This window comes from Callorhinus ursinus, unplaced genomic scaffold (assembly GCF_003265705.2).
Source record: "Callorhinus ursinus isolate GAN/ISIS: 27379988/994484 unplaced genomic scaffold, GSC_fseal_2.0 scaffold40, whole genome shotgun sequence".
Lineage (NCBI taxonomy): Eukaryota > Metazoa > Chordata > Mammalia > Carnivora > Otariidae > Callorhinus > Callorhinus ursinus.
The window spans coordinates 14,407,712-14,420,163 of record NW_027397102.1 but is presented as its reverse complement, the minus strand read 5'-3'; the positions used below and the strand labels follow the sequence as shown (position 1 = coordinate 14,420,163).

At 32.2% G+C, this 12,452-nt stretch overlaps 1 protein-coding gene across 4 annotated transcripts in view; it reads right to left on the bottom strand.

Annotated features, from left to right (window-relative positions):
* Positions 1-12,452, bottom strand: part of LOC112828530 (protocadherin-11 X-linked) — a 639,354-nt gene that overhangs the window by 584,574 nt on the left and 42,328 nt on the right. The window lies entirely within an intron of this gene.

Sequence of the window (12,452 nt, the reverse complement as noted above, 5' to 3'; positions counted from 1 at the left end):
TTTTTTGTGTCAGCTATTAATATATCAAAATCAAGATGCAATAAAATCAACAGTTCAAAGCAAATGAGATATACCACCAGAATATTTAAAATGTTGGTTGAAAAAAAGATCTCAATTATAGTCTGTAAAATGAATCAAGGTAACATATTAGTTATCAAAAAATGAATATTAGCTCTCAACCTATTTGTTCCAAACAGGGAGATGACATTCATCCTTAATAGCTTCATTCATTCACCCAGAGAGACAAAGAATCTCTTCCTGGTAAGATGACTTTGGGGTGACATAAATTCACAAACAGTAGCTACGTATCATAGACCACTAAGCAAAAATGACATACGACTTTCTAAAAACGAATCTTACTGGAGCACCTGGATTTCTCAGTTGGTTGAGCATCCAACTCTTGATTTTGGTTCAGGTCATGATCTCAGGGTTGTGAGGTTGAGCCCCACTAGAGCCCTGCATGGAGTTCCACATCAGGCTCTGTGCTCAGAAGGGAGTCTGCCTCACTTTTTCTCCCTCTCCCTCTGCCCCTCTTCCTGCTTGTGTTCTCTCCCTCTCTCTCTCAAATAAATAAATAAATCTTTAAAAAAATAATCTTGCTATTGGTTTATCAATTGCCTAATAACAGATTCCTCAGCCTAAAAGTTCAGCAAAAATCCCTTCTCCTTTCATTACTTTGTAGTTATATACAATATTTTAATATTATTTATTTGATTTTTATTTTCTATCACCTCAAAACCAAAATAAACCAAATGACAACATGAAGGAATAAATGGACAGAAAAACAGTTAAGTGAAATAAGTCAGAGAAAGAAAAATACCATATGATTTCACTAATATGTGGAATTTAAGAAACAAAACAGATGAACATATGAAAGAGTGAGAGAGAGAGAGAGAGAGAGAGAGAGGCAAAACAGGAAACAGACTCTTAACTATAGAGAACAAACTGAGGGTTACTGGAGGGGAGGTGGGTGGAGAGGATGGGTTAAATTGGTGATGGGTATCAAGGAGGGCACTTGTTGAGATAAACACTATTGTATGTTAAGTGATGAATCACTAAATTCTACACCTGAAAGTAATATTGCACTGTATGTTAAATACCTAGAATTTATTTATTTTTTATTTTTTAAAGATTTATTCACTTGTTTTAGAGAGAGAAAGCACTCATACCAGCATATGTGAGCGGAGGGGAGGGGCAGAGGTAGAGGAGAGAAGCAGACTCCCCACTGATGAAGAGCCTGGCATTGCGCTGGATCCCAGGACTCTGAGATCATGACCTGAGCTGATACCAAGAGTCAGCTGCCCAACCAACTGAGCCGCCCAGGTGTCCCAACTAACTGGAATTTAAATAAAAACTTGAAGAAAAAAAACCGAAAAACAGTTGAACCATAAATGAGATATACACAGGCCATGTTTTGAAATACTTAATTCAAGGCAGAAAAATAATTACACAGAATTCTGGCTTTAAAAATCAAACTCTGCTTTATGAGTTACATTAAACACTACCTTTTGTCTCTTCTTAATTTGTACAATAAATTCATATTCTGTGTTCAACCTGGTTTTTATGGAGGACTCATGTCCACACAACATACAATTCAAATGTATTTACAAATAAGTCATACAAAAGCAAATTAGAAATGTTGGTGTTTCTATTTTTTTCTTTCATCCAAGTTAATACATAAGAAAATGTTTTGTTGATTTAGAAAATATCTCTAAAACCTGTAGTTAGTTATTATTTCTTCTTTGTTTTAATTCATTTTAATTCTAAATACAAATGTATTCTAACCATTCCAACTTCAATGTGGGCATTTCAGAACATCTTGCTATACTTAAAAAATCCTAATTTTAGAGAAGGTTTATTAGGTTTTGTTTCAATATTATTACTGCATTTGAAAGTATACAAAATGAGCAATAAAAACTAGATGTTTTTATATGTAAAAACCTACATAATACCTAAAGATTTAGTTCTTCAAAAAATAGAAATTTAGTGATAAAATTCATCCTCTATAAAAAAACACTTTAAATTAAAATAATGTATATATCCATAATATTTTAAAGTGTAGCTTTCTACTCTGAATGAAAATGAATTATTTCAGATATATATCAAAATTTACTAGTAGGCCTCTATATTTAGTTTAGAAATGTATAGGCACTACGTCACATACATAAGTGCTTAAGAAATGTTATTGGATCTTTGGGTTTCCATTTCTTTTGTTTTGAATTCTTTTTTTCCCCAAGATAATATTACTATAACGACTGGCAAGGACTCCAAGAATCATTAGGGGTGATATACAACAATTTGGAGTGTTCATTATTTCATGCATTCTATTTACTAAAAGACATAGTTTTTTCTGATAAGAGTATATTCTATTTTATTTTTTTAAAGATTTATTTATTTATTTGGAAGAGAGAGAGAGAACACCTGTGTGCAAGTGGGGGGAGGGGCAAAGGGGGAGGGAGAGAATCTCAAGCAGACTCCCCCCTGAGTGTGGAGCCAGATGCTGCACTTGATCCCACAAACCTGAGACCATGACCTGAGTTGAAATCAAGAGTAGATCACTTAACCTACTGAGCCACCCAGGTGCCCTGATAAGAGTATATTTAAGCACAAGCTTTTTCTACAGGTATTTTCATTACAAATTACACTAAATTTTTCTTAGGCAAACAGTTTTCCCAAATATAAACAAAATATTTAAATTAATTAATTCTGTACCTTTCCAAATTTTTTATAGATTCCTCTTATTTAAAATTGATTTTTTTATCACGTTTCCCACTTTGGATTACCACAAAACCCACTCAGGATCATTAAAGAATTGAAAATGATTCCTTTCGTTATTAGCCTTCATCCACTATATTCTATACTTTTTCACCACAAGCAAAGAGAAAGAATTCTCTCCACACAGTAATAAACAAGCATATTGGAAGAGGAAATTTACACTACCATTTTATAAACCAAGCAGTGCATTAACCTCAAAATAACTTTCAATACCTGTCAGATGAAAAATCAACAATATGCAAGTTCCATCTCCACAGAGTTGGATACAGTTTTGTTTTTTGGGCTAGCAAACACTAGCCAAACCCTAATTGTGGAATATTCGTAAGATATTTTATTTTTATGTTTTAAATAACAATCTTTGTGTTTCACTGTGAGTGTATGTCCTGGTGTGTGTGTGTGTGTGTGTGCACACACGCGTGCAGACAGATAGTTCAAATGAAAATTGCCAGCTGCAATGCCATTACATCAAACAATGGTTGAAATGGAAATGACTTGGTCAGGGTTACTCTCATATTAAGGTAATAGCATTAGGCACTACTTTCACCGTGTCCCCACAGTAATGCATATGGAGACCAAAAAGGTATTTTTATTTAGACATTTATTGTCATTATTATTTTTATTAATTTAGTTATTGCACTGCTTATGGAAAACATAACTTGAGTTTTGTTTATTTATGAAAGCTTGCAAAAACACACTTAAATTTATCTTCTGAAAATTAGATTTCACATTGGTTTTGAAAAATAGTTTGCCAAAGTAAAAGAATAGGTATTCTTCTTATTAGGTAATAGAAGCTCAAATTATATTACTTTACCTCCCAAATTTTTTTTTGTTTTCAGAATACCAAATTGTGATGATTTCAACTTGCAATAGGGTATGAAATAAGTGAAAAATGGCCATTGTTTCATTTTAGGCAACTTACATTTTCTATATGGTGATAAATGTGTAATATTGTCCTCAAATATTCTCATTATTCCAAGAAATATTAGAAATACTGAAAGATTTTATTTTTTCCCTTTTCAAAGATATTCAGATCTTTAATGGAGATCATAGAATGAGCTGTCACAGCTAGAACTATTTCACACTTGCTATAACTGGCACTCTAAGAAATTATGATCACATGCTGCATGAATTCTTCCTATAAACTGACAACCTGAAAACTTAAGACCTAAAAAATAAAGTGCTATTCATGATAAAATTACTTTGTATCAGGACTTAATATTATAGATAGAATAAGAACAAAAATTTGGAAGCAAAGATGATTATGCCCTGAAAGGCTGGTTGGCAAAATGGGTTAACAAGAGAGGGAGATACAGGCTTCCAGTTATGGAATGAACAAGTCAGGAGAATAAAAGTCACAGCATAAGGAATATAGTCAATGATATTTTAATAGCAATGTAATGGGAAAGATGGTAGCTACACTTGTGGTGAACATGACATAATGTATAAACTTGTCAAATCAGTAAGTTGTATACCTGAAACTAAAGTAACATTGTGTGTCAACTATACTCAAATTAAAAAAAGAAAAAAAGAACAGTTTATTCAAGATTTTGTAGCATGAGCTGTGGAGACATTACCCGGTTTTGAATCCATGATCCATGATCCACCAATTATTAGCTGTGTAACTTTTTCCAAGTTTTTAAAATTCTCTGTGTCTCAGTATAAAATAGAGATAATAATAGTATCTACCTCAACAGTAGATAATAACCACAATAGTGTTATTGTGAAGACTAAATAAATTAACATATGTAAATCACTTAGAACAGTTCCTGGAACCACAGTAAGTGCCCTATGTGTTTGCAATTGTTGCTGTTGTTATTATTAAACTAAAGAAAATAAACAAAAGTGGTTATATATCCTGCACTCACAAAGACAAGTAAGTCTAAACCCGTAAGAAAATAAAATTGCACTTGAACTGTAGTATTAACTGTCTTTAAGCAGCTATGACTTTAGACAAGTAAGTTAATCATTCTGTGCCTCATTTTCCTCATTCAGGTGAGTATGATTGGGGTTTATCTCTAAGATCCATTCTTTTCCTCACATTCTATGATTGAAATAATAAGCTTTAATCATAAATATGTAATCATTTGTGTAATGAATCTCAATTATGTGCAGTGCTGCAGCTTTAATGAATTTTACACCACAACTCCATATGTAAAGGCAAACTCTCTATTGTCATCAACTGTGTATTTCATATAATTTTAATTGAGTTAAAATTATGTTTATAAGGTTTAAAGACTGTATGCTTTTTAAAATTTTTATTTAAATTCCAGTTAGTTAACATACAGTGTAATATTAGTTTCAGGTGTACAATTTAGTGATTCAACACTTCCTTAGAACACCCAGTGTTCATCACAAATGCACTCAATCCCCATCACCTATTGTTTTTGGTAGGTACCGATTTCATGGTTGTCTCTAGTTCAGCACAGATTTTTTTTCCATATAATTTAGAACGGAACTTTGTTTTAAGAGACTATTTTAATGATTATTTTCCATTTTTAAGGGTTTTTTCAGAAATAAAATTTCTCCTCAAAATTTTATAACTCTTGATAACATTTTTAAGGATATATTCCAATGACATTTATCTTTAGATATTATTATGATTAATTTTGAAATGTTTAAATTGAACAATTTATTCCTTTGATGAAATAGGAAACATATATTGCCTCATTGGTTTATTTTAATTGATATTTGAATTTTTAAAAACCATTATAAGTTAGAAAAAGTGGTGGAATTAAGTAGATAACTGTAATATATCTTAAAGTCCTGTAATCCAGCACTGTGTTAAAATTATTGAAGCAAACACATCTTACAAACCAAGTAGTTTTTAAAATAGCGTTTCCAACTAAAATACATCATCAAGATTTTGTATTGAAAAATGATAAAAACTTAATTTCTGTAAAGTTGATCACTTTAAAATTAAAAAGATGATTAAAACCTACTATAGCTGACAACTACAACATTGCACCTTCAAAATTTTCCACTAATTACAGCTGCTAATTTTCAAAAGGAACTGTTAAAGTGAGTCAGATTTGACATAAGGACAGCTTCTCCACCTCTTTATTCAGAAGAAAAGGTTTTACCTAAAAAAACATTTCCAAATATGTTTTCTGTTTAATGAGACATTTTTATGGTTTTTACTTTTTTATTTTAGAAAATAAATATTTATTTTATACAACCAAAACAAAACAATAACAAAAACTGAAAACAAAACAAACTACATGAGTTACCTATTAAAATCTTTAGCATCTAAACTCTGAAACCTAACATTCAAGATTCTTAATTAGTTAGTTCCAACATAGGTCTTTTTCATTAATTTATAATTCATGACCCCCCCTCTTTAGCCAAGCCAACACCCACTCTCTAGCCATAAATTTTTCTGCATGTTCTCTGGTCATCCAAGGTCATCATCTGCTTTAGGGTATTTCACAACTCATTTCCTCCAAGAAACTTTCACAGATTAACATCACATGGGATAAGAGTAAGGATAATTTTAAATATAAGTGCTTAAGGGACTCAGTTAAAATATGATAACTATGGAAAAGGCAGTCAGCAGAGTCATGAAGCAGTGAGTTTTGATTTTTTAACTTTAATTTGGAAAAAAAAATCTCAATCTCGGGTATTACGTGTCATGTGAAAATAGCCTATTCCCTTACTCATTTATTCTTTCTCCTTTACTCCTTAAAAAGTGTGCAGAATATTGTTCTGAACTGCATATCTTGTTTAATAAAAATTGTTTACCTTGGTTTAATCTTGATTTGCTAGCTTAAAGGTAAAGTGCCACTAAGAAAACAGGGAAGTGTCCCCTTTTTTTTTTTTTGTAATTCTCCTCTACTATCTCAAGTTCTTTTGAAAGCAAGCTTGTTACAAATATCAGGTCTTTAAAATGTTGTGTACATGTTAAGGGGCAAAAGAAAATAATAATAATAAGATTAAATCAACCTGCCAATGATTAAACAACAAAATGTCTTATTTATGGCAGCTTGTAAACTCAAGCTGTTTGTAAATGTAGTATTATCATGACGAGTTATGCTCCAACTACCTGTAAAGGACTTAAGTAATTTGGAAGAACTGTGAGGCAGTAGGGAAACTGGGAGGAGCACAGGATTTGGAAGGGGCTGTGGAGGAAAATTGTAAAGAATGAGAGTACTAAGGAGAGTAAAGGAATGATTTTGACAATTGAGAAAAATTGAGAAATAATTGACAAATAAGCATCCCAGAGAATCTAACTAGGACAAAGATGGAAGAAAACTAACTAGGAGAAATTGGAGTGATGAAGATGGGGAACTTAAGTAGTGGGGAGAGATACAGAAGAATTGTAGAAACTCAAAAGCAATGGAACTATAATGGAACTGAGGAAGATTTCAGTAAATGAGAGGACAGAAAAGTACAGGGAAGACATGGGGAAATTTGATGGATCTGGGAAGTCTTGGGTAGCATTGACAGTAGATTTGAATATCTGAAGAGAATGATGGAAGAGATAGAAGAGTAATGGAGATAATAAAAGGGAACAATGAAAATAATGATGTATTTCTTTTTCAACACTTCCTTGGCGATTTGGGGTCTTTTCTGATTTCATACTAATTTTAGCATTGTTGTAGCACTTTGAAAAATGCCACTGGAATTTTGATCAGGATAGCATTGAAGGTATAGGTTGCTCTGGGCAGCATAGACATTGCTGGGGGCATCAAGTTGCCTGATTTCAAGCTATATTACAAAGCCGTGATCACCAAGACAGCATGGTAGTGGCACAAAAACAAACATATAGATCAATGGAACAGAATAGAAAGCCCAGATATGGACCCACAATTCTATTGTCAAATAATCTTCAACAAAGCAGGAAAAAATATGCAATGGAAAAAAGACAGTCTCTTCAATAAATGGTGCGGGTAAAATTGGACAGCTATATACAGAAGAATGAAACTCAACCATTCTCTTACACCATACACAAAGATAAACTCAAAATGGATGAAAGACCTCAATGTGAGACAGAAATCCATCAAAATCCTAGAGGAAAACATAGGCAGTAACCTTTTTGACATATGAAGTTGCCACAGCAACTTCTTTCAAAATATGTCTATATTTCTATTCTTTGATGGATAAAGTGCTTTTAATAGCAAATCATTCAGGATTCTGAAACATAGGCACAAAATATTCTAGGAACTCAAAATAAGTCAAAGTCTCTGCAACATTTATTTGTCAGGCTAGGGAAGCCTTAAAAAATGTAATATCCACTAATTGGGCTTTCTCCCTTGGACTGTTTTAAGTTTTATAAACCTAACACATAGAACTGAGAATTTACAGTAGGTTTATGAAACAGTAGAATGCATAGATTCAAGGTAGTACATATATGGACTAGTGGTGATCCTAGCCCCTTTGGCTAGTAGTAATTTATTTCCTGACACTGAGAAAAATGGTCATGCTTTGAATATTAATCACATATTATGTTCCTAAGAATTCATAATTACCTACATATTAACTTCAATTTTCTTTAGTTATGAAATTCATCTTAATTATAATGCTTCTCAGTATCAATTCATACTATCTTAAAGGGGAATTTCTAATTCTGTAAGGAGGACAGAAAATGTCTCACCTAAGCTTGTCAGCTTCTTCACAAGACTACAAAGTTGAGAGCAGCTAAGGCAAAATATCTCTGGCATGTGATGTGTGGAATCCTTCTTACTCACAAAAGCATTTTCCTGTGGTAGCTCAAACACTTTTTCGATTTCGACAAGTAGACAACAGATGACAGAGGACTATCATTATATTTAAGATCCTCCAATTTGCCGAAATGGCTACAAATCAAGAAAAAAGTTAATTTTTGTATAATTTTAGATTTTGGAAAGGGGAACTAAGGCATATAAAGTTTGTGTTTCCAATATGATCTTATGGATCTCTCTTGGATCACACAACAAAAGTCCACAATACTTTTAGAGGTAGGATATGCTGGAAAGATATTTCCAGGCTTTACAATAGAAGAAGCTTTTAAAATTTTGAAAAGCCAGTCTACACTGTTGCAATCTTAATTTTAATTAAGTTAGATCTGTTAAAACATTTAATGCATATTTACATAGAAATTACAGCAACTTAGTGCCTTTTTATATTATATTTGAGTTTTATGAGCACTGGGTGTTATCTGCAACTAACGAATCATTGAACACTACATCAAAAACTAATCATGTACTATATGTTGGCTAATTGAACATAATAAAAAAAGAAAAATTATATAGATTAAATAAAAATGTGACTAAAATGATACTGATATAAATGTTCCTCTTTGGGGAATCATTACATTGTAAATGGCTCTAAGTTATATTTTTAATATGGGAAATGGAAATCCTATACTTTATTACTTTATGATTATGACCTTCTTAGAATGCCAGAGATGTGTTTCTCACATCTTTTTCTCCAACAAAACTTTCTAGAGCAGCTTTATCCAATGGAACTTTCTGTGATAACAGATATATTCTATATCTGAACAGTCCAATATGCTAGCCATATGTGGCTATTAGCTACTTGAAATGTGGCTACTGTAGCTGAGAAAATGAATTCTTTATTTTATTTAATTTTAATTGATTTTAATTTAAAAAGCCACATGTAGCTAGTAGCTACCATATTGGATAGCACAGTTCATAGGAAATTCATATTCTATATTTATTAAGATATTCATGAATTTACTTAAGGAAAATGTGTTTTGTTAGGATACTCCATCTTCTTTCTTCCATCCATCCATCAATCCACCCATCCAGCTGATCTTTAACTTTTAAGCAGCCTAAGCTTGTAAAGCCCTATGTTAAGTTTATATAATAGAGACTTGTATAAGATAAAAAACATATTGAACAGGCTAACTGACAAAGTAAAGAGCAAAGTACTATGGGAGTACCAAAGAATAAGACCACTTTTGGATAATAAAATTAGGGAGATGCTCAAGAAGGAAGTAGTTCTTTAAATGTTTTTAATAAATAGTGGCAAAGTGCAGGAAGAAAGATTGTAGGGAAGAGTTTGCAAGATAGAAAAGCCTGAAGCGTAGACTGGAACGTGGGGATAGGGAAGAGACTTTTATGTCTTTTTGACCTTTTTGTCTGACCTAAAAATGTTACCAAGAACAGATAAGTTAAAGTCAGGAAAATGAACAAGTTTTGTAAGAAAATGTTGAGGATAAATCAGAGAACCTATTTTAATCTAAGGCTTTCATAAAAGTTACTTAATTATAAAAAAGTTATTTGCTATAAAAGTGAGTTAAAATTTTAGTGATCAAACTAAATTTTTACGTTAATTGTACTAATAATAAAAAAATGAATGTAATGGTCAGATATGTTTAAAGAGATCTCTAGTATAGTGTGATCATCAATCATCTATCTAAACTTCCATTTTGACCTCTATATTTAAAGACTAAAGATTCAGATGGCTACCATAAGGGTAGCTAAACACAAACATATGTGAATTTTCTCTTAATTCCCATATAGAATTCTTATTGAATAGTGCCAGATAACTTAAGATATATCAAATACTTTTCATGCCCTAGGAGATTGTCTTAAATTCCTGAGCAGGTATTACATTCTGTGTTAATCTAAAAGCAAAGATCAAAATATTTTGGAGAAGTAGACATTCTTATAATGTAATGTAAGTAGCAAATCAAATGCCATAAATATAGAACCTGAGTGATGGATTTACTGATGCCCAAATTCATCACATGTTCCTTTTGAATATTAATTTGTGAACATATATTAAATTTTAATAAAGTTAACATTTATCTATGGAGATCATTGTTCTTTTTGTTTTGCCTCTCTGAATTGATGCTATTTTGACTAGAAAATACTGTTTGCTTTCTTTGCAAATAAAGAGAGAATTGATGATTTCATAGTTTAATATGATTTTAAATAATCAGGTATTTAATACAAATACCCAATTAGTTTGAATGTATGTGGAAGTGTAGCAGATATTCAGGGTTGTATCTCTGCCTTTAAAAAAGACCAGGCCTGTAACAGGCTAAAGTTATTTTCATAGCTGAATTGTCATCTCTGGATTCATAGTCCTAACATATATAGGTGCTATTTCTTTTGAGGCAAATATGATTTCCAGGAATCTAATTAACATGAGTGTTCATATTTTTCATTAATAAGAAATTTGGAAGTTGAGAAATTGTAGCCCTTTATGCTTAATATTTTTTTGAATTTGTCAGGTACACCTTATGACTTATGGGTTATGCCTATATATGTAATTTTCTTTCTACTAGAATGATACATAAGAATCAAGAGGTTGTGACTATACAGTTTGACAACACATGGATTCTTAACTCCTTTAATTCCTGCCCCATAATCAGAAATGTCTCTATTAGCTTGTCCAACTGATCATATGTTGGTGGCTGAATTAAAATACTACTTTTCTGATCTCTCTCTCTCACACACACACATCCGTAAAAAAAAAATAAGTAAATTCTACCCCCATTGTGAGGTTCAAACTCAAGACCCAAAGATCAAGAATCACACGCTCTACTGACTGAGCCAGCCAGGTGCCCCCAAACCATTTTTATTATTAAGAACATAAATGGCAAATGTCTGAGGACTAAATCATTTATCTCCTCAAATTACTCTTGGTTCTTGATAATGCAACATGTCAGTGTGCTTAATTTATTCCAAACAAAATGCTGAAGGTATAATTGTCTAAGAGAATAACTTTAATTAGTAATAGACATGATGGTGTATTTAAGATATGTGTATTTTAAAGATAGTTGCTCTGAAATGCAAGATGAGGTTGCTCTACACCATGGAAGCGAAAATATAGCTAACTACATTTGATCTCCTTCCAGAGAATCACTTCCTCTTTGATAACATTCTTACAGTAAAGCTGAGATGGCCAATATTTAATGCTTTGGGTTCTTCTATTTTAACCCTGCTAGCTGAAGGACTTATTTTGTATAGTTTATATAATTAGTAAGTGAGACAAAAATTATTTTAAACCCTGGGGTGCCTGGGTGGTACAGTCAGTTAAGCATCTGATTCTTGGTTTCAGCTCAGGTCACGATCTCAGGGTCCTGGGATCAAGCCCTGCATCAGGTTCCATGTTCAGTGTGAAGTCTGCTTTAGATTCCCTCTCTCTCCCTCTCCCTCTGCCCTTCCCAGTCATGTTCTCTCTCTCTCTCTCTCTCTCTAAAATAAACAAAATTAAAAAAAAATGAAAGCCTAATCACATTTATTATAGGAAAATTGGATTTTGGGTAAAATACCAAATTTAAGGTACAGCATTACTATCATGAACTACCTGCTGAGAATTGAGACTAGAAATACTAACCTTAGTGTGCATTGTACAGAATAGCAAGAGATTATGCAAATTTCCAGGTGTAGAAAAAATAGAGACTGCTGTAGGATATTTGAAGGTTAATGGAAAGCAATATGCAACTTTCATAAGTTACTTTCTTCTGGTTAGCCAACATTTTCACCAGTTCACACAGTGAAATTCCATGATTTTTGTCCATGAAGTTCTGAGAACTTACTAAAGAATTGCTTAGACTGTCAAAAAATAATAATTTTTGTGCTGACTACTATTACCAGCACTGCTGCCAATTTAAGAAGTGTAAAATTTTCACTATTTAGGAAATGGTAAACTTTATAATAACCTCATTATCAATATGTGATTGAAAAAAATCTAGGAAATTGAATAGTTCTCCACTCAGGCTATTT